General features: G+C 40.8%; 1 protein-coding gene across 2 annotated transcripts in view; it reads left to right on the top strand.

The window, feature by feature from the left end:
* The window catches only part of CPQ (carboxypeptidase Q), a 567536-nt gene that overhangs the window by 458547 nt on the left and 83587 nt on the right, over positions 1-25402 (top strand). The gene's annotated exons all lie outside the window — the stretch shown is intronic.

Raw genomic sequence — 25402 nt, forward strand, 5'->3', positions numbered from 1 at the left:
GAACATTACTTAGTGACTGAACAACACAACAAGTCTTTCTAGAAGTTTGTCCTCCACTCTGGTTGCTGCAGTTTTTGTGTACTTCTGCTAGAATAATACATAACCATTGAAAAATGGTCTGTCGATGATGGTTTGAGGACTGAATAGGCAGAACCAAGCTAGCAGGGCTGCCAGCAAGGTCAGTGCTAGAAAGCAGATACTGGATGTTGAGTTTACTTGGTACTCTGAGAAGGAGTGTCCAGAAGTCACAGTAGGTAGTCCTGAAACTGCGTTACTTTCAGGACTAGAGATCAAACAGGGAACTGAGAAGTAGAATCGTGGGACACAGCTGAGAGCACAGCCTGAGTATTGCCCGTAGTCCTTTGTCTTTCTCTCTGGAACTCATCCCAGTAGGTCATTCCCATAAGTATTAACCCAAGTCCTGTGTTGTCTTAAAGATACCACTTGTCCCCTGATAGAGTACATTATGGTCTGGTTTTCTAGCTTGCTTATCTGTTAGGATACAGCTATAATCTATTTGTGTTAAAAGCATATTATACCTTTATGTATAATTTTTTCCAAACTAAACGATTAGAACTCTCATTCCTTATTTTCTTTCAGAAGATCTCACTCTTGCATCTTCTTATCAAATGCTTGTACTGCATTTAAAATTATTCATTCTGGAAGCTGAGGTTACCCCTAGCAACCAGCAGTTTGCCTAAACCGCTTTGGTTTCAGAGTTCTCTTAAAGGAGCATTCTCAGAATCAATTGCTCAAGAGCTTTTATACCCCACACAGCACAACATATATAGACAACAATTTGAAATTTTAAAACTTAGCAAGACCTTTCAATGGAGGTTTAAGTTGGTTTCATAACATGAGTGTTCTTGAGGCTAGACAGAATATTCATTACTAGTTAAAAAAAGACTGTAATTTACTTTTAGAAATTTCTATAGTTTCATTTAATGAAACTCATCCTCATGAAAGTGCACATGATCCTATGTTCAGTTCAGTTCAGTTCAGTCACTCAGTCGTGTCCGACTCTTTGCGACCCCATGAATCAGCACTCCAGGCCTCCCTGTTCATCACCAACTCCCGGAGTTCACTCAAACTCATGTCCATCAAGTCGGTGATGCCATCCAGCCATCTCATCCTCTGTCGTCCCCTTCTCCTCCTGCCCCCAATCCCTCCCAGCATCAGGGTCTTTTCCAATGAGTCAACTCTTCCCATGAGGTGGCCAAAGTACTGGAGTTTCAGCTTCAGCATCAGTCCTTCCAAAGAAATACCAGGACTGATCTCCTTTAGGACGGACTGGTTGGATCTCCTTGCAGTCCAAGGGACTCTCAAGAGTCTTCTCCAACACCACACTTCAAAAGCATCAATTCTTCGGCACTCAGCTTTCTTCACAGTCCAACTCTCACATCCATACATGACCACTGGAAAAACCATAGCCTTGACTAGACGGACCTTTGTTGGCAAAGTAATGTCTCTGCTTTTCAATATGCTATCTAGGTTTGTCCTAACTTTATTTCCCAGGAGTAAGTGTGCTTTCATTTCATGGCTGCAGTCACCATCTGCAGTGATTTTGGAGCCCCAAAAGGTAAAGTCTGACACTGTGTACACTGTTTCTGTATCTATTTCCCATGAAGTGATGGGACCAGATGCCATGATCTTCGTTTTCTGAATGTTGAGCTTTAAGCCAACTTTTCACTCTCCTCTTTCACTTGCATCAAGAGGCTTTTTAGTTCCTCTTCACTTTCTGCCATAAGGGTGGTGTCATCTGCATATCTGAGGTTATTGGTATTTTTCCCGGCAATCTTGATTCCAGCTTGTGCTTCTTCCAGCCCAGCGTTTCTCATGATGTACTCTGCATAGAAGTTAAATAAGCAGGGTGACAATATACAGCCTTGACGTACTCCTTTCCTCATGAAAATACAGATGATCCTATGTTAAATACTTGTAAATTTGCATTTCAGGAAACTCTGCAGGTATTCACTAACACCTGGGGGTTGTATGGCGCACCTCCAAGCCTGTCACTGGTATGACTGTGTGGTATTTTCCCCTCCAAAGCTCTGGAAGACTTTATTATGCCCCACAGAACTAAATGGGAGACAATGAAACTGTTTTATCCTTTGAATTGAATAGGAAAGGTCAAAGGGAAAAGAATGCAATAGTAGAGGAGGAAAGTGCTTTTTGAAAATTGTTCAATTTTTCCATATAAGAGAAAATACTTTGTTCCTTTTAATAGATCTGGAAATGCAACACTAGAGATTTTTTTGGTTAGACTTATAGAGAGAAAAGAAACAATCAAGAATTTTGAGAGATCCCATTTCCCAAACAAATAGGTACTATGTTCTTACTATTTACAAGATGTTATTATAATCACTTGCGTCTGTATGATCATTTATAAATCTGAATACTTTTTCATAGACACTGGTAATAGTAATGACCCTGGCAGTTGCCAGGCCATGTACTGCTTTCCTTATTTGATATTTGAAAAAATAAGGCTCCAGAGAGTTAAAAAAAAAAAAAAAAAACACGTTACACAGCATAGATATGCACTCCAGAGCCTGAACCTGAACCTAGCTTTTCTGTCTCCGGACTTGAGCCATAATGATTTGTCTGTGTACTTATATATAGGATTTACATACATTTGCTGTCTATGGGGTCACACAGAGTCGGACATGACTGAAGTGACTTAGCAGCAGCAGCAGCAGCAGCATGTGTACATTTATCTGCTTGTCATAGTCTGAAGCATATACATACCAATTTATTAGGCATGCTGGACACAAAAGCTTTAGCCTAGTCAGTGAAGCAAAAGTAGATGCTTTTCTGGAATTCCCTTGCTGGCTCTATGATCCAACGAAAGTTGGGAATTTGATCTCTGGTTCCTCTGCCTTTTCTAAACATAGCTTATACATCTGAATGTTCTCAGCTCATGTATTGCTGAAGCTTATCTTGAAGGATTTTGAACATAACCTTGCTAACATGTGAAATAAGCAAAATTGTACAGTAGTTTGAACATTCTTTGGCATTGCCCTTCTTTGGGATTGAAATGAAAACTGACCTTTTCCGGTCCGGTGGCCACTACTGACTTTTCCAAATTTTCTGACATATTGACTACAGCAATTTATCAGCATCATGTTTTAGGATGTGAAATAGCTCAGCTAGATTTCCATCACATCCACTAGCTTTGTTTGTAATAGTGCTTCAGAAGGCCCACTTGACTTCACACTCCAGGATGTCTGGCTCTAGGTGAGTGACCACACCATCATGGTTATCTGGGTCTTCAAGACAGTTTTTGTATAGTTCTGTGTATTCTTGCCATCTCTTCTTAATCTCTTCTGCTTCTGTTGGGTCCTTAACATTTCTGTCTTTTATCATGCCCATTCTTGCACGAAATGTTCCCTTTATAGCTCCAATGTTCTTGAAGAGATCTCTAGTCTTTCCCATAAGGAATATGACAAGGCTGTATATCGTCACCCTGTTTATTTAACGTATATGTAGAGTATATTGTATGAAATCCCAGGCTGCTTGAATCACAAGCTAGAATCAAGATTTCCAGGAGAAATATCAGCAACCTCAGATATGCAGGTGATACCAATCTAATAGCAGAAAGCAAAGAGGAACTAAAGAACTTTTGATGAGTGTGAAAGAGGAGAGTGAAAAAGCTGGCTTACTACCCAACAGTCAAAAAACGAAGAACATAGCATCTGGTCCCATCACTTCATGGCAAACAGAAGAGGGAGAAGTGGAAGAAGTGACAGATTTTATTTTCTTGGGCTCCAAAATCACTGCTGGTGGTAACTGCAACCGTGAAATTAAAAGACACTTGCTCCTTGGAAGAAAAGCCATGAGAAAATCTAGACAGTGTATTAAAAAGCAGAGACATCACTTTGCCAGCAAAGGTCCATATAGTCAAAGCTATTGTTTTTTCAGTAGTCATGTACTGATGTGAGAGCTGGACCATAAAGAAGGCTGAGTGCCAGAGAATTGTGCTTTCGAACTGTGGTTCTGAAGAAGACTCTGGAGAGTCCCCTGGACCAGGCAATTCTAAAGGAAATCAACCCTGAATATTCATTGGAAAGACTGATGCTGAAGCTGAAGCTCCAGTACTTTGACCACCTGATGCAAGGAGTCGATTCATTGGAAAAGACCCTGATGCTGGGAAAGATTGAAGGCAAATGGAGAAGAGGGCAGCAGAGGATGAGATTGGTTATATAGCATCACTGACTCAGTGAACCTGAATCTGAGCTAACTCCAGGAGATAGTGAGGGATAGGGAAGGCGGGCGTGCTACAGTCCTTGGGGTCACAGAGTCGGACGTGACTTAGAGACTGAACAACAGCAATGCTGGGTGCAATAACACATGAATGGATGAATGGAGAAGTCACTTCTAAATGCTTAGTTTAAAACACATATAGCACAGAATCATATTTTACTCTATTTTAGAGTATAAAGGTCAAGAAATACTGTATAATCATGCAGACATTGGCTGTCACCAATAATTCTCAATGTTTTATATTTACCCTTTCTCTGAAGACTGTAAAAATAAATATACTTATTTGTTCCTGAGGTTAATTCTCTAAATCCTGTTACAATGATATAAAAAAATTTTAATATTCACTGTAATTTGCTTTTAGTTTGGGGCATTTTCTAAGTAATGTTTTAGCTAGACAATAGATAAAATTAAAAAAAAAAACACGCAACGAGTACTCTTAGTGATACGAAAGTCTTCACACTAATAAAAGTTGAGATCATTTCACTGTTTAAAAGATTGACTTCAGATCAGAGGCTGTCCTGGGTACCACCTTAGGACATCTTCCAAACATTTCTCCAAAGAAGACATACAGGTGGGCAACAAAAACATGAAAAGATGCTTGACATCACTAACTATTATAGAAATGCATATCAAAACTGCACTGAGATATCGCCTCATACTGGTCAGAATTTTCATCACCATAAAATCTAAAAACAGTAAAATCCTGGAGAGGATATGGAGAAAAGGGAACTGTCCTGCACTGTTGGTAAGAATGTAAGTACAGCCACTGTGGAGAACAGTATGGTGTTTCCTTAAAAAACAAAAAATAGAACCACCGCGTGACCCAGAAATCCCACTCCTGAGCAAATACCCAGAGAAAACCATAATTCAAAATGACACATGCGCCCCCGTGTTCATTGCAGCGCTGTTTACAATAGCCAGGACATGGAAGCAACCTAAATGTCCATCACCGGAGGAGTGATAAGGAAGATGTGGAGCACATATACAGGGGAATGTTACTCAGCCGTAGAAACAAACAAAACCGCGCCATTTGCAGAGATGTGAATGGACTTAGAATCTGTCATGCAGAGTGAAGTGAGTCCGAAAGAGAAAAACAAATATCGTATTTTAGCACATATGTGTGGAATCTGCCTCTAATCTTGAAAGAAAGGAAAATGAGATGAAAACTCTGATCCTTGAGAGATGGATATAGTATATATATTTATCTGTTTACTTCTTTTGTATATGTGTTGAGCTTAGACACCTGGGAAAATATACTGAAACTCTCCACAAATGGAGTTCAGCTTACTTGCTCCAAGATAGCTGTGCCTGGAACGCTAAGTAAGGAGAATACAACAGGATGGAGCCCTGCTTATGTTATTTTTACACATTTCCAAGGGCAGAGATTTCACTGTGTCAGTATTTTTTTTAGCATTACCAGACAATAAGCATATTGTAGGCTGTGTCCACTTAGCAATGTCTTAGTTTAAGGATGTAACTTAGAATAGCAGAGGAACAGTTATAATAGAAGTTAGCCATGAGATCTCCATTAGGTCTCCAAAAGTCAGTGTGCCTTAAGCCTTCCCTGCCTTAGTAATCTCTGTGTAAAACACCAAGGAAGGAAAGACAAATTGTGGGGTGGGGGATGAATTGTGTGTTGCGAAAGAGGAATTTAAACATTATTTACAAACTAAACTCAAAGAACAAATTCTTTAGCACTTGTTCTGTTTGTTTGTTCATTTGTTTTGTTTTTAAGTAAGGGGGATCTAATTTATTCTCTCCTTGGTGGGGAGATAAAATAATTTATACCTTCGGTATGTTCTTTTCTTCATAATTGAGACCTCAGTTTGTTACTGCTTTTGGCAAACTGTTTTCTGAACATGAGGCAAATTGTACCTGCCAGAATAGATTGGTGTTTGCTCTTCTTCACTGAAAGGTGCCTGACCAAGAGCTGCCTCTCTTGAGTAGTTCAGTCTGCCAAAGTCTAATACAACAGCAGTGGAAAGGAAAGTGAAAGGAAGGATATGTTCAAGAGTGTATCACATCTTTGGAATCTAAACTACTAAGTCTATTGGCTTGCAGAACTGGACATGGAACAACAGACTGGTTCCAAATAGGAAAATGAGTACGTCAACACTGTATATTGTCACCCTGCTTATTTAACTTCTATGCAGAGTACATCATGAGAAACGCTGGGCTGGAAGAAGCACAAGCTGGAATCAAGATTGCCGGGAAAAATATCAATAACCTCAGATATGCAGATGACACCACCCTTATGGCAGAAAGTGAAGAGGAACTAAAAAGCCTCTTGATGCAAGTGAAAGAGGAGAGTGAAAAAGTTGGCTTAAAGCTCAACATTCAGAAAACGAAGATCATGGCATCCGGTCCCATCACTTCATGGGAAATAGATGGGGAAACAGTGGAAATAGTGTCAGACTTTATTTTGAGGGGCTCCAAAATCACTGCAGATGGTGACTGCAGCCACGAAATTAAAAGACACTTACTCCTTGGAAGAAAAGTTATGACCAACCTAGACAGTATATTGAAAAGCAGAGACATTACTTTGCCAACAAAGGTCCGTCTAGTCAAGGCTGTGGTTTTCCCAGTGGTCATGTATGGATGTGAGAGTTGGACTGTGAAGAAGGCTGATCACTGAAGAATTGCTGCTTTTGAACTGTGGTGTTGGAGAAGACTCTTGAGAGTCCCTTGGACTGCAAGGAGATCCAACCAGTCCATCCTAAAGGAGATCAGCCCTGGGTGTTCTTTGGAAGGACTGATGCTAAAGCTGAAACTCCAGTACTTTGGCTACCTCATGTGAAGAGTTGACTCACTGGAAAAGACTCTGATGCTGGGAGGGATTGGGGGCAGGAGGAGAAGGGGACGACAGAGAATGAGATAGCTGGATGGCACCACCGACTCAATGGACGTGAGTTTGGGTGAACTCCGGGAGTTGGTGATGGACAGGGAGGCCTAGCGTGCTGCGATTCATGGGGTCGCAAAGAGTCAGACACGACTGAGTGACTGAACTGAACTGAACTGAGAGCTTGGCAGAAATACTGGCCACCCATGTGATTTTTATCTTCACACTCATTTAGGCAATTACCTTGACATGGGACACAGTAGTGATGGTTTCCATTGAAAGGCTCTGTTTAAACATCTTTTTTTCTGAATCACTGAGATGAGAATGGAGCAAATGAAGATGGAAAAAATAATCGCTGATATATAAGGTTTCTACTTCCAGTTCTCTTAAACTGTGTTAATGCCTAATTAATGACATTCCTATGTACAAAAATATTGAGAATGCAAATATAATTTCCCAGCTAATTATTTCATTATATTGAAGTGACACATGTGAAGTAGTAGCTTAATGTGGTTTTCATAAGAGCCAGCAGTTGTGGACTTTCACTTAAAATTTTCAAGTGGAATGAAATGTACTTTTTTCATGACTACTGCAAGTAAAAAGTGCCTTCTTATATTTATGTGTATAGTCCTACCTTATTTTAGCAAATATTTATCATTGAAGTAGGGTAGTGAGGTTTATGTGAGTAAATTATTACTGACAGTGAAACCCAAGGAATGTAAAGGGATATGGCTACCAACAGCTGCAAGAATCTGGACTATTCCTCTTTTTCAAAACACAGCTCCAGCAGTTGATGTACGAATAGTGGTGGAAGAGAGGTCCTTTTACATAAAAACAACAGCAAAAAAAAAAAACCCTCAACCACTCATAGATCTTCAGCTAGAACAACAGAATATCAAATCCTGTAGTCTCAAATTTAAGCTGTAAAATAATGGTGGGGCCTGAGAGAGGGGAGAGAAAACTGGAGAGGCACTTGGTAGGGTTGATTGGAAGAGACTTGATTCTCCATTTATTTGATTTAAGGGTTATCAGTTTTAAGGAGTGCAATTAGAAATAATAAAGCTTTTTCAGGAAAAAAAAAAATGTACATGTGTGTGTTCTCAATCCTTTCCAACTCATTGTCACCCCACGGACTCTAGCCCGCCAGGCTCCTCTGTCCATCGGATTCTGTGGGCAAGAATACTGGAGTGCGTTGCCATTTATTTGCTCCTCCATGGGATCTTCCTGACCCAGGGATTAAACCCACCTCTTTTGCATTGGCAGGCAGATTCTTTACTGCGCTACCTGGGAAACCCCTCAGGAAAAGTGAAACTACTTTAAATGTACAGTTTTTAAGAACTGACAATAGAGTACAGTATCTTACACTTTTGTAGTTCTCACCAAGTCTAAAGATGGCTCTGGATACATTTTGGCTCTGAGCAATTAGGCCTCAAGTCTGGTGGGAGGCCACGTGGTATAACCCATGCTACTCATCTTGATGAGGGGCTAAGGATGGCCTCTTATGGTTGACAGTTCAATTATGAGGCATATTGAATATAGGCTTTCCTCTGTATTTTCGATTGGGCTAAGGTTGTTTTTTTCTTCCATTTAAGAATTTTAATATTTCTGAAAGTCATACAACTTCTTTTGAAAGTCTAAGGAAGTTGTCAACAAATTGTTCCATACCTGAGTAGAGGCCTCCATGATGCATGTTTGCTAACACCCATCTTTGCTAACCCTGAACACTCTAGGATTTAGCCTGAACATCTGGCAGTTTCTACTGCCTTTCATTGTTTGCCTCATACACATAAATCAATCTTCTGTATACATGAAACTTATGAGGAATTTTAGTCAATAATGAGGGGCTAAAATTTAAAATTTAGGGATCTGTGTTGATACTAATGCAAATAACCAAAGCATAAAATGAAATCTCAGAGACCCTTTGTGTGTGATGATGCTTGTTCATAGATAATGACAGCTAATAAATGGCATAATTTGTTTATTTGCCTGGAATTTGGCAAGTATCTTATGGAATGTATCAACAACAAACTGTTAGTCACTCAGTAGTGTTCGACTCTTTGTGACCCCACAGACTGTAGCCCACCAGGCTCTTCTGACCTTGGGATTCTCCAAGCAAGAATACTGGAGTGGGTTCCCATTCCCTTCTCCAGGGGATCTTCCCAACCCAGGGGTCAAACTGGGTCTCCTGCATGGTAGGCGGATTCTTTGCCATCTGAGCCACTAGGGAAGCCCCAACAATCAATAACAAGGTGCATTCCAATTTCCAAAATGCTAAAATAGGAGAAAAATGTGATTCTTATAATCACGGAAATTTGGTGTTTATCTGTTGACTTTTACAGTGGTAGAAATAGGAGGTACAAAAAAAAAGAAAGCTAGTATTCAAGTAGCTTCTTGGTTCCTAATTCACCTTAGATAGTCCACTTTCCACCCATTGTCCTGCCATAATTATTAACGTTATGCTCTTTAAGGAGTTATTGGTTTGGGTGATCATTTATATGACTGTTCTATGTACTGGACACTTGTTGGTGACACCAACAGTGACAAGTTTCAGGAGAACTGAATAGCTCGATATACAATATATCGATAAATACGTATAATAAATTCATATAATCTTCAGGAAAACCTTGTTAAATCAGTCGTTCCTTTGCTGAAGAGGGTACAAAGCTCAGTGAGATTAAATGGGCTGCCAAGCTCATTCAACTTTATGTTACAGAACCAAGACTCCAATCCAGATGTCCAGGGCCAAAGAATTCTAGTGATTTTAATAATAATAACAGGAGGAATATTACCATCATCATCATCACATTAACAGTAAAGCTATCAGTTACCCAGTGGAGGTTGGTGACTATTGTTTGTTTCATTGACCACTTTGGCAATCTGGTGAAGACTATGGACATCTTTTCAAGAACTATTTTTTAAAGCATAAAATAAAATGCATAGTATTACAAGGATATGAATTTTATTTAAATACAGTTATCAAAATTTTAAACTAAATATGTGATATTTTTCTATTTTTAAATGCATAAAATAAGATCTTGCACTATTATCTATTATTGTAGTTTCAAAGAAGTGGTGAACATAAGCATTATTTTGAGATTTCTACAAGTCTAACATGATACGAAAATATCTGTGATGTCTACTTTTGCTTATACTACTGTGATTTGTTACTTTCATTCATAATTGAAGGAAATTCTAAATTTCAGTTAGAGGATATTGAAAATAAAAATGTACTTTTTTCCCACTCAAGTGGGACCATCTCCAAATTTATGAACTCCCAAAGGATTCTAGGTTAAGAAATCTTGGTTTCAATAAATTGGCAAAATAACTATTAACCCCCTCATACAACTAAATAAACTGAGGCTCAGAATATTCAGTAATGTGCCTAATATTTTTCACCCAATAGCCAAGAAGAGTGTCAAGTGATATTAGCATCTGTGCATCACCTCCTTTGACTCCCCAGTGGCAATCACTATTGAGATGGGAACTCAATAGCATCCACCCCTCTCTGAGACAGATGACCCCATCAGGATTAAAATCACTTGCACCTTCTTCAAACACCAATGATATCCTTGGTGAAGATTACAGATACCCAAAGAGAAATTTGGGGCAAGGTCTCTGTGCCTGATTGTTTTTATTCAACTTTCCTCCAATCATTTTTAGTGTTCAGTCTCCCCCTGAGTGGTCCCCAGGTGGCTTTTCAGAATGATCATTATTTCCGATGTATTTGATGCTATTTTCTACCGTAGCTGTTTTCCTTTTCTACCTTTAGGTGATTACTGCTATTGCTTATTACTATTCTCAGATGAGGGAAATTGTTTTTCTACACCTCCCCTAGCTCAATATAGATACTTATTTGGATTTTGTTCTGTAATTGCTGTAATTCCTTAGCCTCTTTTTATCTAAACTATACCTATTAAATTATCTTAACTCTTCTCAAAGCTAAATTGCCTCATCTGTTTATTATTTTTCCTTCATTTTGTCTGAATACTTTAAAACTTACGAAGTATGCGAGGCAATTGTTAGAGCTCTAAGTAGTCCCAGGATGCATTTATTAGTTTCTGTAATTGAGTCTTACCAATTACACCGTGTATTATTGGCCTCACGTTGTACTAACTCTAGTGTAACAAACCTTAAGATTTCTTTTAAAAATTATTTAATATTTTAAAAATTCTGTGTGCATGCCCCCTTGGCAGTTCAGCTGGTAATTGCTCATTCTTCCTCTTCCTGTTCATGGTGGCCTTTTTATTTGGACAAATCTTGCACATTAGGATTTCTCATCTTTGATGGTGAAATGATCATGACATAGGGTCTGCTAATGTCTTTTAGCACTGTTTTCACCTGAGAGAGAGATTACTTTGGCCGCACAGCTTTGTGAATAAGATTATCTTCATATTCAATTATTGAAGGAATCTTAGAACTTTCATTTGCAGTTAGGTAATTGAAGAGCATTTTTTTATTGCTATTAGTTTATATAGCCTTATAGGAAGGATTTATTTTTAGCCCTTATAACAGATGTTGTAAAACTTTATATATTTGAAAAGCTTTATAAAATATACCCCTTCATGGATCGCAGCCTTGTCATGGTGAAGGGGCTTGCGTAACTCAAGCTATAAGCTATGCTGTGCAGGGCCACCCAAGATAGATGGGTCATAGTGAAGAGTTCTGGCAAAGCGTGGTCCACTGGAGAAAGAAGTGGCAAACGACTCCAGTATTCTTGACTAGAGAACCCCGTGGACAGTATGAAAAGGCAAAGACATATGACACTGGAAGATGAGCACCCTGGTCGGAAGGTGTCCAATATGCTACTAGAGAAAAGTAGAGGGCAGTTACTAATAGCTTCAGAAAGAATGAAGCCTCTGGGCCAAAGTGGAAATGATGCTCAGCTATGGATGTGCCCAGTACTGTAAAGAACCATGTTGCAAAGGAGCCTGCAATGTTAGGTCCATGAATCAAGGTAAATTGGATGTGGTCAAGCAGGAGATGGCAAGAGTGAGTATCAACATCTTAGGAATCAGTGAATTAAAATGGATAGGAATGGGGGATTTTAATTCAGGTGACCATTATAACTATTACTGTGGACAAGAATCTCTTAAAAGAAATGGAGTAGCCCTCAGAGTCAACAAAAGAGTCCAAAATGCAATACTTGGGTGTAACGTCAAAAACTGTAGAATGATATTGATTCATTTCCAAGGCAAGCCATTCAGCATAACAGTAATCCAACGCTATGCCCCAACCACCAATGCCTAAGAAGCTGAAATTGACCAGTTCTATGAAGACCTACAACATCTTCTAGAGCTAACACAAGAAAAGATGTCCTTTTAATCATAGGGGGTTGGAATGCAAAAGTAGGAAGTCAAGAGGTACCCAGAATAATAGACAACTTTGACTTTCCAGTATAAAATGAAGCAGGGCAAAGTCTAACAGAATTTTGTCAGGAGAACATGCTGGTCACAGCAAACACCCTTTTCAACAACCCAAGAGATGACTATACACGTGAACATCACCAAATATCAATAACCAAGTTGACCAAATGGTCAATACCAAAATCAGATTGATTGTGTTCTTTGCAGCCAGAGATGGAAAAGCTCTATACAGTCAGTAAAAACAAGACTTAGAACTGACCATGACTCAAATCATGAGCTCCTTATTGCAAAACTCAAGGTGAAATTAAGTAGAATCCCCATGGACAGGGGACCCTGGTGGGCTATAATCCATAAGGTCACAAAGAGCCAGACACAACTGAAGCAACTTAGCATGCACACACACACAGGAAAAACAACTAGACCATTAAGTTATGACCTAAATCAAATCCCTTATGATTATACAGTGAAGATGACAAATAGATTCAAGGGATTAGATCTGGTCAAGAGAATGCCTGAAGAACTATGGTAAGTTTGTAAACTGTACAGGAGGCAGTGACCAAAACCATCTGAAAGAAAAAGAAATGCAAGAAGGCAAAGTGATTGTCTGAGGAAGCTTTACAAATAGCTGAGGAAAGAAGAGAAGTGAAAGGCAAGGGAGAAAGGGAAAGATATAGACAGCTGAATGCAGAGTTCCAGAGAATAGCAAGGGGAGATAAGAAGGCCTGCTTAAATGAACAATGCAAAGAAATAGAGAAAAACAATAGACTGGGGAAGACTAGAGATCTCTTCAAGAAAACTGGAGATATCTAGGGAGCATTTCATGCAAGGATGGGCACGATAAAGGACAGAAACGGTAAGGACCTAACAGAAGCAGAAAAGATTAAGAAGAGGTGGCACAAATACACAGAAGAACTTTACAAAAAGGATTTTAATGACCCGGATAACCACAATGATGTGATCACTCACCTAGAGCTGGACATCCTAGAGGTGAAGTCAAGTAGGCCTTAGGAAGCATTACTACAAACAAAGCTAGTAGAGGTGACTGAATTCCAGTTGAGCTATTTCAAGTCATAAAAAATGATGTTGTTCAAATGCTACACAAAGGCCAGCAAGTTAGGAAAACTCAGCAGTGGCCACAGGACTGGAAAAAAAAATTTCATTCCAATCCCAAAGAAGGGCAATGTCAAAGAATGTTGAGACTACCATACGTTTGCCCTCATTTCACATGCTAGCAAGGTTATGCTCAAATCCTTCAAGCTAGGCTTGAGTGGTACATGAACTGACAAATTCCAGATGTACCTGCTGGGTTTAGAAGAGTCAGAGGAACCAGAGATCAAACTGGCAACACTTGTAGGATCCTGGAGAAAGCAAGGGAGTTTCAGAAAAACATCTACTTCTGCTTCATTGACTAAGCTAAAGCCTTTGACTGTGTGGATCACAACTGTGGAAAATTCTTTAAGAGATGGAAGTACCAGACTACCTTACCTGTCTCCTGAAAAACCTACATGCAAGTCAAGAAACAAACAGTTCCAGACGTGGAACAATTGACTGGTTCAAAATTGGGAAAGAAGTATGACTTATATGCAGAGTACATCATGCGAAAGACCAGACTGGATGAGTCACAAGCTAGAATCAAGAGTGCCAGAAGCAATATCAACAACCTCAATGATACCACTCCAGTGATAGAAAGTGAAGAGAAACTAAAGAGCCTCTTGATGAGGGTGAAAGAGAAGAGTGAAGAAACTCAGCATTCAGAAAACTGAGATCATGGTCTGGTCCCATCACTTCATAGCAAATAGAAGGGGGAAAAGTGGAAGAAGTAACAGATTTTATTTTCTTGGGCTCCAAAGTCGCTTTGAACGGTGACTGCAGCCATGAAATTAAGACATTTGTTCCTTGGAAGGAGAGCTATGACAAAACCTAGACAGCATATTAAAAAGCAGAGACATCACTTTGCCAACAAAGGTCCATATAATCAAAGCTATGGTTTTTCCAGTAGTCATGTACAGATCTGGGAGTTGGACCAGAAAGAAGGTTGAATGCTGAAGAATTGATGCTTTTGAATTGTGATGTTGGAGAAGACTCCTGAAAGTCCCTTGGACTGCAAGGAGATCAAACCTGTCAATCCTAAAGGAAATTGACCCTAAATATTTATTAGTAGAACTGATGCTGAAGCTGAAGCTCCAGTACTTTGGCCACCTGATGGGAAGAGCAAACTCACTGGAAAAGACCCTGATGCTGGGAAAGATGGAGGGCAAAAGGAGAAGTGGGCAGCAGAGGATAAGATGCTTAAACAGCATCAGGGACTCGATGGACATGAATTTTTACAAACTCTGAAAGATAGTAGAGGACAGAGGAGTCTGGCATGTTGCCGTCCCTGGGTTCATAAAGACTGAAGGCGGACTAGAACTGAACAAGGCTGAATAATCCAGGTGAGAGATAATAGTAACATGGACCAGTGGATGGGGTGAGAAGTTGTTAGCCTCGGGGGACATTTTTAAGGGAAGAGCCAATAGAATCTGATGGTGAATTGTATATAGAATGTGAGAGAAAGGCGACCAGTGTGACCCCACAGTTGGAAGTCTGAGCAACTCGAATGGGAGGAGTTGTTAGAAGGATCTGAGGAGGTGTAAAGGAGCTTAGTTTTGGACATGTTAAGTTTGAGCTATCAGACATCCACATGGAGAGGTCAAATACACAGCTCAGTAAAAAAGACTAGAGTTTAGGGGAGAAGTCTAAAGGTAGTCATGGTTATGAAGTTTCCTCCATGTAAATGCTCCCTCTGTATCAACAGTACTACTTTCCTTCTCTCAGTACCTCTGCCTCCCGTCCACTGGAAGCCCATCTTCCATAATTTCAACAGAGGGACTGCTATCTTTGCCCTCCAGTAGATATAAGAGCCTCTAGTCCCCAGGACTATGGGCTTCCCTGGTGGCTCAGCCATAAAGAATAACCTCCCAATGCAGGAGACAGGGATTCGATCCCTGGGTGAGGAAGTTCCCCTGGAGTAGGAAATGGCAACCCACTCCAGTATTCTTGCCTGGAAAATCCCATAGACAGAGGAGCGTGGTGGGCTACAGTCCATGGGGTCTCAAAGAGTCAGACACGACTGAGTGACTGGACAAGTCTCTTGAGTTAGCATTCTCCAAGGTCTCCTTCATTGCATCCTTATGAGACTCATTGGAAGTCACTCTGTCTGGGCTGTTCTCTCCCTATTCCTGATTCAGTTTCCATCTCTCCTTTCCTTCCCCCAAGGCCCTTATAGCCACCGGCCCCTTAAGGCATTGGATGCTCCACCACTCCATTCAACAAGTCAGTTGATTCTGTTTGATTGAGATGGTTTTGTTCAGCCTTCTTTGAGGTTCAATTCAATCGTCTATGGACAACTTGAGGCTACTTTAATCATAAAACCAAATAACTAGTAACTCTTGCCCCCAGATTCTTCCTGGCCAAGATCATTTCTGTCATTCTTTTGGTGAAAAATTCTGGAAATTCAACTAAGCAAGTAATTGGGCATTTCAGCATATCTGAAGGTGCTTTTTGAGAATGTTTTTTAGATTTGCTCCTAAACCCATGTCAGCAGAGGAGGGATGGTCTAACACATGGGGAAGATTACAACCAAACATTTTAATTTTTTAATGATAAAAATTCCAACTTTTCCACATATCCAAATTATATGTAAATATATGAATCTTCTTTGAATCGATAATATAGAATATCCACTCATTCAACAATTATTTTTTGAGAACCTGTTACATGTTCTTGGTGTTTCAGGTACCCTGTCATTAAGGTGTTCTCTGTAATTAGGGAGCCTCAGTTCAGTTCAGTCGCTCAGTTGTGTCCGACTCTTTGTGACCCCATGGACTGGAGCACCCCAGGTCTCCCTGTCCATCACCAGCTCTGGGAGTCCACCCAAACTCATGTCCATTGAGTCAGTGATGCCATCCAACCATGTCATCCTCTGTTGTCCCCTTCTCCTCCCGCCTTCTATCTTTCCCAGCATCATGGTCTTTTCAAATGAGTCAGTTCTTCACATCAGGTGGCAAAAGTATTGGAGTTTCAGCTTCAACATCAGTCCTTCCAATGAATACTCAGGACTGATATCCTTTAGGATGGACTGGTTGGATCTGTTTGCAGTCCAAGGGACTCTCAAGAGTCCTCTCCAACACCACAGTTCAAAAGCATCAATTCTTTGGCACTCAGCTTTCTTTATAGTCCAACTTTCACATCCATACATGACTACTGAAAAAACCATAGCCTTGACTAGATGGACCTTTGTTGGCAAAGTAATGTCTCTGCTCTTTAATATGCTGTCTAGATTGGCCATAACTTCCTTTCCAAGGGGTAAGCATCTTTTAATTCCATGGTTGCAGGCACCATCTACACTGATTTTGGAGCCCCAAAAAATAAAGTCTGCTACTGTTTCCACTGTTTTCCCATCTATTTGCCATGAAGTGATGGGACCGGATGCCATGATCTTAGTTTTCTGAATGTTCAGCTTTAAGCCAACTTTTTCACTCTCCTCTTTCACTTTCATCAAAAGACTCTTCATTTCAGTTCAGTTCAGTCACTCAGTCATGTCCGACTCTTTGCGACCCCATGAATTGCAGCACACCAGGCCTCCCTGTCCATCACCAACTCCCGGAGTTCACTCAGACTCACGTCCATCAAGTCAGTGATGCCATCCAACCATCTCATCCTCTGTCATTCCCTTCTCCTCCTGCCCCCAATCCCTCTCAGCATCAGAGTCTTTTCCAATGAGTCAACTCTTCGCATGAGGTGGCCAAAATACGGGAGTTTCAGCTTCAGCATCATTCCCTCCAAAGAAATCCCAGGGCTGATCTCCTTTAGGATGGACTGGTTGGATCTCCTTGCAGTCCAAGGGACTCTCAAGAGTCTTCTCCAACACCACAGTTCAAAACCATCAATTCTTCAGTAATCAGCCTTCTTCACAGTCCAACTCTCACATCCATACATGACCACAGGAAAAAACCATAGCCTTGACTAGACGGACCTTTGTTGGCAAAGTAATGTCTCTGCTTTTCAATATACTGTCTAGGTTGATCATAACTTTCCTTCCAAGGAGTAAGCATCTTTTAATTTCATGGCTGCAGTCACCATCTGTAGTGATTTTGGAGTCCAAAAAAATAAAGTCTGACACTGTTTCCACTGTTTCCCCATCTATTTCCCATGAAGTGATGGGACCAGATGCCATGATCTTCATTTTCTGAATGCTGAGCTTTAAGCCAACTTTTTCACTCTCCGCTTTCGCTTGCATCAAGAGACTTTTTAGTTCCTCTTCACTTTCTGCCTTTTATGCTTCCAACTATCACATAGGATGTTCTTATACTAAAAACTTCAAATTTAACTGAGTATCCTGCATCTTACCTGGTCACTCAGGTTGTAGTCACATGACAGCGTGCCTGGGCTGGGTGATCAAAGATGGTCCTACTTATGGAAGTTGGGACTGGACTGACTGTCATCTAGGCTGATCTTCCCATGTGGTACCCCAGGCTTCCTTACATGTCAGTCTTAGGGCAGCAACAGGTCAAGGTGGCAGCTATAAGCCTTCTTTTGGCCCATACTCTGAAGTCACAAATGGTCACTTTTGCCAGAGTCTCTTGGTCAAAGAAAGGCACGGGACCAGCCTACATTCAGAGCATGGGGGGAGAGATTTATACCTCCTGATGAAAGGAATGTCACATTCACATTAGAAAAGGAAATATATACAGGGAATGGGAGGGTTTGTAGCCATTAAATAATCAATCATAAGTACTAAACATAATAGAGAAGTCCCTGCCATCAGGGTCCAAACTCTATTCTAAGAAGAGGCTAGGAAAACAAGCCCTTTTGACTGTTTTTGACCACCTCAACATCTAAAGATCAGAAGGATGAGGAAACCAGCCAGGAAACCGAGGAGGCACATCCAGTGATGCATGAGGAGAGCAAAGAGTCTAAGGCCCCGGAAGCCAAGGGAATAAAGTGTTGGCAGGAATCAGCAAGTGACCAGTTCAACTCCGCCAAATATTTGCAGTTTAATGCTAAGTGATCTCAATCTTGGAATTTTCACTAACTTCTACAAAAATTCGAGGGGGGACAATTGATATTTGAGAGTGGGTTAGGAAAAGGAGGCACCGTTAATAATTATACCGTGACAGACAGACTGCCCAGAGCAAATAGCGAACATCCAATCAGTCATCCAATTTGGTTTCTGCCTCAGTAACTGTTAAATAAATACAGGTTGCTTCCTAAAGAAACAGCTTTACTGAAGTGTGACTTAATATTTTGCTTTTGGATTTAATTGAGGATCAATATTTAGGAAGCAGTGTTATGAAAGGAGTTTCTGCCTCTTTTATAAAAACTGCTATTGGAGACTGTTTCATAATTTTGTTCAATGTTCCTCATAGAAAGAACCATGTGGCAATTCCTCTCAGAATTGATGGCTGGCAAAACTGTTAAAAAGAGGATAATCTGGAGCTGAAGTAAGTTCTCCAAGGAACTGGTGATATCTTTTCTGTTCCTAAGTAGTGAGAGCTTTGTAGCACGTTGCTTTTTCCTCTTACCTTGGCGGCACTAGCTAAGTTACATCTCCAAGTTGCTGTTGGGATATCATGTCAGATTTTCCCAGTTGTGACCTTATTTCTCCTCACATATTTCTTGAGCACCCACCATGTACTGAGCTCTGTTATTTAAGCTAGAGGTGTGGTAGAGATCCACACAGATTCAATCCCTGCCTTCAGGGCATTTTTTTGGTTCTCAAGTTTACAGTACTTTAAAAATATGGTATTAGTGTTTTATAAGTTCTAAGTTCAGTCACTCACTTGTGTCTGACTCTATGCGACCCCACGGACTTGCAGCACGCCTGGCTTCCCTGTCCATCACCAACTCCCAGAGCTTACTCAAATTCATGTCAATAGAGTCGGTGATGCTATCCAATCATCTCATCCTCCGTTGTCCCCTTCTCCTCCCACCTTCAATCTTTCCCAGCATTGGGGTCTTTTCCAATAAGTCGGTTCTTCACATCAGGTGTCCAAATTATTAGAGTTTCAGCTTCAGCACCAGACCTTCCAATGAACATTCAGAACTGATTTCATTTAGGATGGACTGGTTGGCTCTCCTTGAAGTCCAAGGGACTCTCAAGGGTCTCATCCAACACCACAGTTCAAAAGCATCAGTTCTGTCAATTAGTGTCTTATAGGAAGACTTCTTTCAGGAGCAACGTGGGTATAAAAAACAAATTGAATAAAGTGTAACAGTGCAGCGCATTAGGTAGGGGTCTGGTGTGTTAGAAACGGAAGGCGAGGGGAGAGGCAGAGTGTGAAGCCTTGAGTAGGGCCACAGCCCTGAAGCTCATATTTGGGTACCATTGTCTTTCATGAGGTTTCAGACCCTCCGTTGTGCTTCTGAGAGAAAAGAAGGCATGTTTAAGAAAATAAAATTACTTTTAAAGCTGTGTTTAGCATCTTTACTAATATTAGTAAAGCATTTAAGGATATTATCATAATCCAAACAGGCTCTAAGTGCTTATCTACTGGCTGTGGAAAAAGGAGAATTAGTGATTAACAGTGCTTTAATATGATACACCATTGGATCAAATAAATATTTCAGTTCCAGATTATAAAGTAGCCTATTTTTGCAGGACATAAAAATAAGCACTATTATTTTTTAAAAGAAATAACCTGTCTACACATAAGAAAAGGAACCCCTTATCAGTTGTAACCTTGAATAGGGATTTAAAGAAGCTGCTGGGGGCTTTCCAGCCAAGAGAAGGGGACTGATTTAAAGTCAACTCAAAAGCTCTGTCTTGGCTTATAAGACCCCATTGTCAAAAACAAGAAACACGTCTCTGTGCCTATTAAGCATGTAACAGTGTCAGAGAAGAAAGGTCAGACGAAGGAAGGGATCCTCTTTTAAAGTTCTTACACCTTGATGGCAGCATGGCAGGCACAAGAGGAGCCAGGCAGGGAAAGGCCACCCGAGGGAGGAGGTTGAGAGAGGGACGGAGAATGAAAGAGGCAGAGCAGCTGCTTTCACAAAGCCAGCTGTGTTGGAGATTTCTCTTTACAGCTGCTTATTGAAATGTGTATGAAACGAGCAATGCAAAACACTTGGGCAATACATTATGTTAAAGGAATCAAAATTGAATTGCGGGGACTCTGAGTCCCGCTGATTTCAGGTATTGATTATGTTGCTTCAGCATGCAGGAATAAAATTAAAAGCTGAGACAGACAACAAGCTGCCATGTAAGCTCTTAAGCCTGTCTACCAATCTGGTTACTGGGTCGTTTTTATTCCTCAAAGAAATGTGAATACAGTCATAGTTCCAGTATAATATAAATAAAATTCTTATTTCTTTTCGCCTATGTTTATGCTATATCTTTCAGCCTTCCAACTCACTGTTGTTACCGTAGTGACATTTATAGAGGGATCATGTGTTTTCCATAAGTTTAAGGGCTATACATGGGCCTTAACCAGCTCAAGAGAATTCACTGAGATCTGGAGTGCTTGGAGCAACATTGTGAAAATTGGATTGCCCAAAAACACAGGTTTGACTCACAAGAGAAACCGTCTTTGCACACACAGAGAATGATGGGATTGGAAAGGGGTCTCCGCAAGCCATTTATTCTGTGCCATCTCCAGGCAGCATGGTGGCTAAACCGCAATAGGTGTCTGCGATTTTAGTACCAGTGTAACTTACCCAAGACTGCCCCTTCTCCCGAGCCACAGCCAGTTTAACTGTCAAATAAAAATAACGTATGGTCCTCCACCTTGTCATCCTCTTTCCTGACTCTCCCCGCTGGGTCCTTAAGGTTGTTCAAAACTGAGTGCTGGTGACTGCCAGAAATAAAAGTCTGAACCTCGGGGTAGACATGACCAGAAGGGAAAACCTCTTCTTGGTTTTGCCCAGCAGGGAGAAACCTCTTCCTATCACCCCGTCATGACAGGTGTTTGACCTAAAGCTCCATGCAGCACTCCCCTACCCCATTTATATACCCTTTGAAATGGGAATCCCGGGGTCACTGGCTGCGCTGGAGAAGATGGCTGTAGCAACTCAGAGCATGGTCTCATAGGATGATTCCTTCTGAGAACTTGTTTTGAGTCTACCACCTGACCAAACAGTGTCACCACCATCATCTGCAAAATATTAACTTTTACTGGAGCAGGGACGTGGTACCAAGACTGATTACCCTGTGTTGGGGGCGGCGTTGGAGGGGGGTGCATTTACTTCTTTGAAGATTGAACTAAGGAGGCTACATGATTAATTCAAATAATTAGGAGTCTCTTTTTCTCATCATTTGATTTTGGGGATTATGATTTTCGTTCAGAACTAAAAACAGGTTGCCTAGGTTATGAGAAAATAAAAGCTTTAAAACAAAAAAAGATGCCAAGTTTGGGAGGAGAGATGTCGAGCTTGGGTCTATGTTTCTGAAGAAGATTTATCTTGAGTTTTATAAAAGCAAAAAACACAAACATCACCCTTGTGTTTATGTTAGGAAGTAAGCATTTGAAAATATGCAATATGTATTTTAAACACTGTTCTACTTTTTAATCTTGCGTTGCACCCAAAGAATGCTAATGGTTACCAAATTGTTCTTTGGCAGAGTAAGCTGACCCTTAAAAAAAGAAAAGAAGTGATAGGATGTGATTCTAGCACAAAACAAACGTATGAATCTTCAACCCTAAGCAGTTATTAACTACTCGAGCAACCCCAATCTAGGAGGTTAGCCAGCAGCTTTTCTCTGCATTGCATTATGTCTATTACAGGGCAATGAAGGACAGTTTCCATGACTCTTAAGAAAGAGGTGTTTCTCCTCATTAAGAGAGCAGGGCAAGGAGTTTACACGTAGTATCTGAGCTTGTCACTGAGCTTCTCAGCCTCCCCATCTATATGTTTGCCTCAATCGGTGCTGGTTATCTCAGCAATAAAGCATTCAGTCTCCAGAAGGGAGGTTTCTCCCTACATCCTGTAAGTAGGAGGATGGATATTTGGTTTTGTGTGCAGAAATGGGTTGAGTGAAACCAGCATGGGTCTGCGCCACTGTCACTAGCTATAATCAGCTTTCCAGATCGACACTGAGTGTGTCCCCAGTGACCCATAGCAGAGTGAGGGACACGGATGTTTGTGACAACACATTCCTGAGAAGCAGCAGTTGTAACAGCCCTGTGACCTGGCTTATTCATCCTGGTTTCTTTGTGCAGAGACATTTTGTTTTCCCAGCTCTTTGGCCATGTGCTAACGATTAGACAATGATGCCAGCAATGAGGAGGAAAAGCAGTGTCATGGATGGTGGGTGGTTTGTTTTCTTAGTTCCTTGTTGAAAACATATGGAAATGTTTATATATAAATAGACAACAATGGACTGCTGCCGTCACGTTAGCAACAGCTAGTAAAATCCTCCATGAATAGAAATCTAGCACGTCTCTACCGACGACAGAATTCTGATTTACTGAAATCTGCACATCCTGTCTAATTCGGGTTGGAAAAGACATTTTATTATTTTAGGCTTTTTATTCCTGGTTGGTAGGAAATGGTGGAGCAAGGGTTTTGTTTTTGTTTTTGTTTTCAATCTTCTCTTTGCCTAATCAAATTACTTTGTTAGCAGCGACAATAAATTCTGTCCAAACAGATTTTGTATTGTGATCATGCAAGAATATTTTAAACGCTGTACATTTGTTTGACTACAGTCTTTGCGTTTATTAATTAAAAGCAAGGACCTGTGTGGCCTGACAGTTGGAAGTAAGCATGAGCAGACAGAGTATTGGAGAGGCTGAGCCCACAGGCTTGGGGAAGCAGACCTTTGGGCTTGAATTCTGACCACTCCACTCACTAGCTAGGTAAGCTTGGGGAAGTTAGTTAACCTGGCCAGACCTCAGTTGCTTCATCTGTGAAATGAGAAATATAATAGTACTTATAGAATGATTATAAGCATTACCTGGGCTAAGCTATAAGGCATGTCACACAGTGTCTGGCACGTTGGAAGCACTGCAAAAATGATACCGGTTATCATTATATGCTAACAGAATGGTTTATATGGAGGCCTTTCTTGAAAACCTGAGAAGTCTGGATCTTTCGTGGTAACACCAGTACTGGGGTGCCACCATTATCCCCATTTCGCCGCAGACGAACCTGAGAAGTCACACAGACTGCCCAGAGTCACAGAGCTCTTGGCTGGTCAGTCTGCAGATTAAACTCAGACTGAATAGTCCCAGGGCCCATACTTGCTATCACTGTGCTAAACCTGTTGCCACATAGCATCTTGACACCTCTGAAAGTGCCCTGATTTAAATTATTCTCAACATTCCTATCAGCATCCTGGCATTGCATGGTACTATTCACAGATGGTGGGATACCCTAGCCCTTGTTCATTTGTAGAGGGTCAATAAGCCCTTCATGCATATTGTTTAAGGAGCTTGGACAAGTTCAACTCACACAACCACTTTCACTGTGGTCCACAAAGATTTTTTCTTTGAAGACCCTCAAAGTTCCATGTGCCCAGGCTCATTGTTCAAGCTTGGGTGCGTGCTCAGTCGCTTCAGTTGACCCCATGGACTGTAGCCCACTAGGCTCCTCTGTGCATGGGATTCTCCAAGTAAGGATACTGGAGTGGGTCACTGTGCTCCTCCAGGAGATCTTCTCAACCCTGTGCTTGAACCGGCACCTCTTACATCTCCTGCACTGGCAGGCGTGTTCTTTACCACTGTCTAAGCCTAGGGAAAGGCATTTGTTCCACCTACAGATGCAGATGCTAAAGGTCAAGGCATCATGACTTGGGGACAGAGAGAGAGGCCAGACACTCCTCTCGGCAGTCCAGCAGGTCGGTTCTTGAGCCAGGAGTAGAGCTGAGTGGGTCCAGGGCTGGGCACGCCTCACCAGGCGGATGCCCAAATCACTACCTAGCTCTGCTTTCAACTAAAAAGTATATAGTCGGGAGCAAATTGGGTAATTTTCTTATTGGAAGGATGGAAGTATGTGAGAAGCATGGGAACGTTCACAGACATTACCTAACTCTGTCTTTATTTAAAGATAAATTGTGCTATTTCTTTTCTCATTTTTATAGGGGAGGAAGAGAATTTGGGGTGGGAGCAGTGGGCACATAAGGGGACAGGATTAACCCTGCCGAATTCATGTCAACTTGTTGACCAGCACCAATGTGCTAGCTGAAAGAACCTTGAATGTAATACATTAATGCAAATATTTTTGCATGTTATTAACTCTTAATGATGCTACCTTCTTGCAGTAGCCACAGCTGAAAGCAGAGAAAAGTGTTTTGTTTTGTTTTGTTTTGTTTTAATCAAAATTGCCTTGGGTCTTTCTCTAAAAATCACCATGAAGACAGAAATTGCTTAGAAGCGAAAGTGGAAATACCAACAGACTTCTGCTTTGTCAACCTTCTCATCATCAATGACAACAGAATAGGTATCCCAGGACCACGAAGTTCAGTCCTATAAATGTTAGAAATGTCCTTCTTTAGAACCCACCACTGTTCTTGCTGTTGTAACAACAGTGCCCAACAGTGCAATAGGAAATCATTACAAAAAGTATCTGTTTTACAAAAGAAAAAAATAGTTATGCAACCCTGAAATTGTTATGCAAGTGAAAAATCATTCTAATTCAAAACAGGTGTAACTCCATGCTAGCTATAGCATTGTGGAGTTTTGGAAAGCATAGTATTTCAGACCCAGCTCTCTCATTTGCCAACTATGTGACTTTGAGCAAGTCACCTAACCTCTCTGATCCTCAGTTCCTTTTCCATAAACCACTATCAATGATAAAACTGCCCTGTCTACTTTATGGGTTATGGAAGAAGATCAAAGGAGATTGCAAACATGAAAGCCCTCTGAAAGCAATGTAAAAATGTCATTATTGATTTTTACTAGGTGAGTAATGACGATGCCAGCTTGAGAATAACTCGATCAAGGTAGTATTTGGTCAGTCTTGA

Source organism: Capra hircus, chromosome 14 (assembly GCF_001704415.2).
Source record: "Capra hircus breed San Clemente chromosome 14, ASM170441v1, whole genome shotgun sequence".
In the NCBI taxonomy this organism is placed as follows: Eukaryota; Metazoa; Chordata; class Mammalia; order Artiodactyla; family Bovidae; genus Capra; species Capra hircus.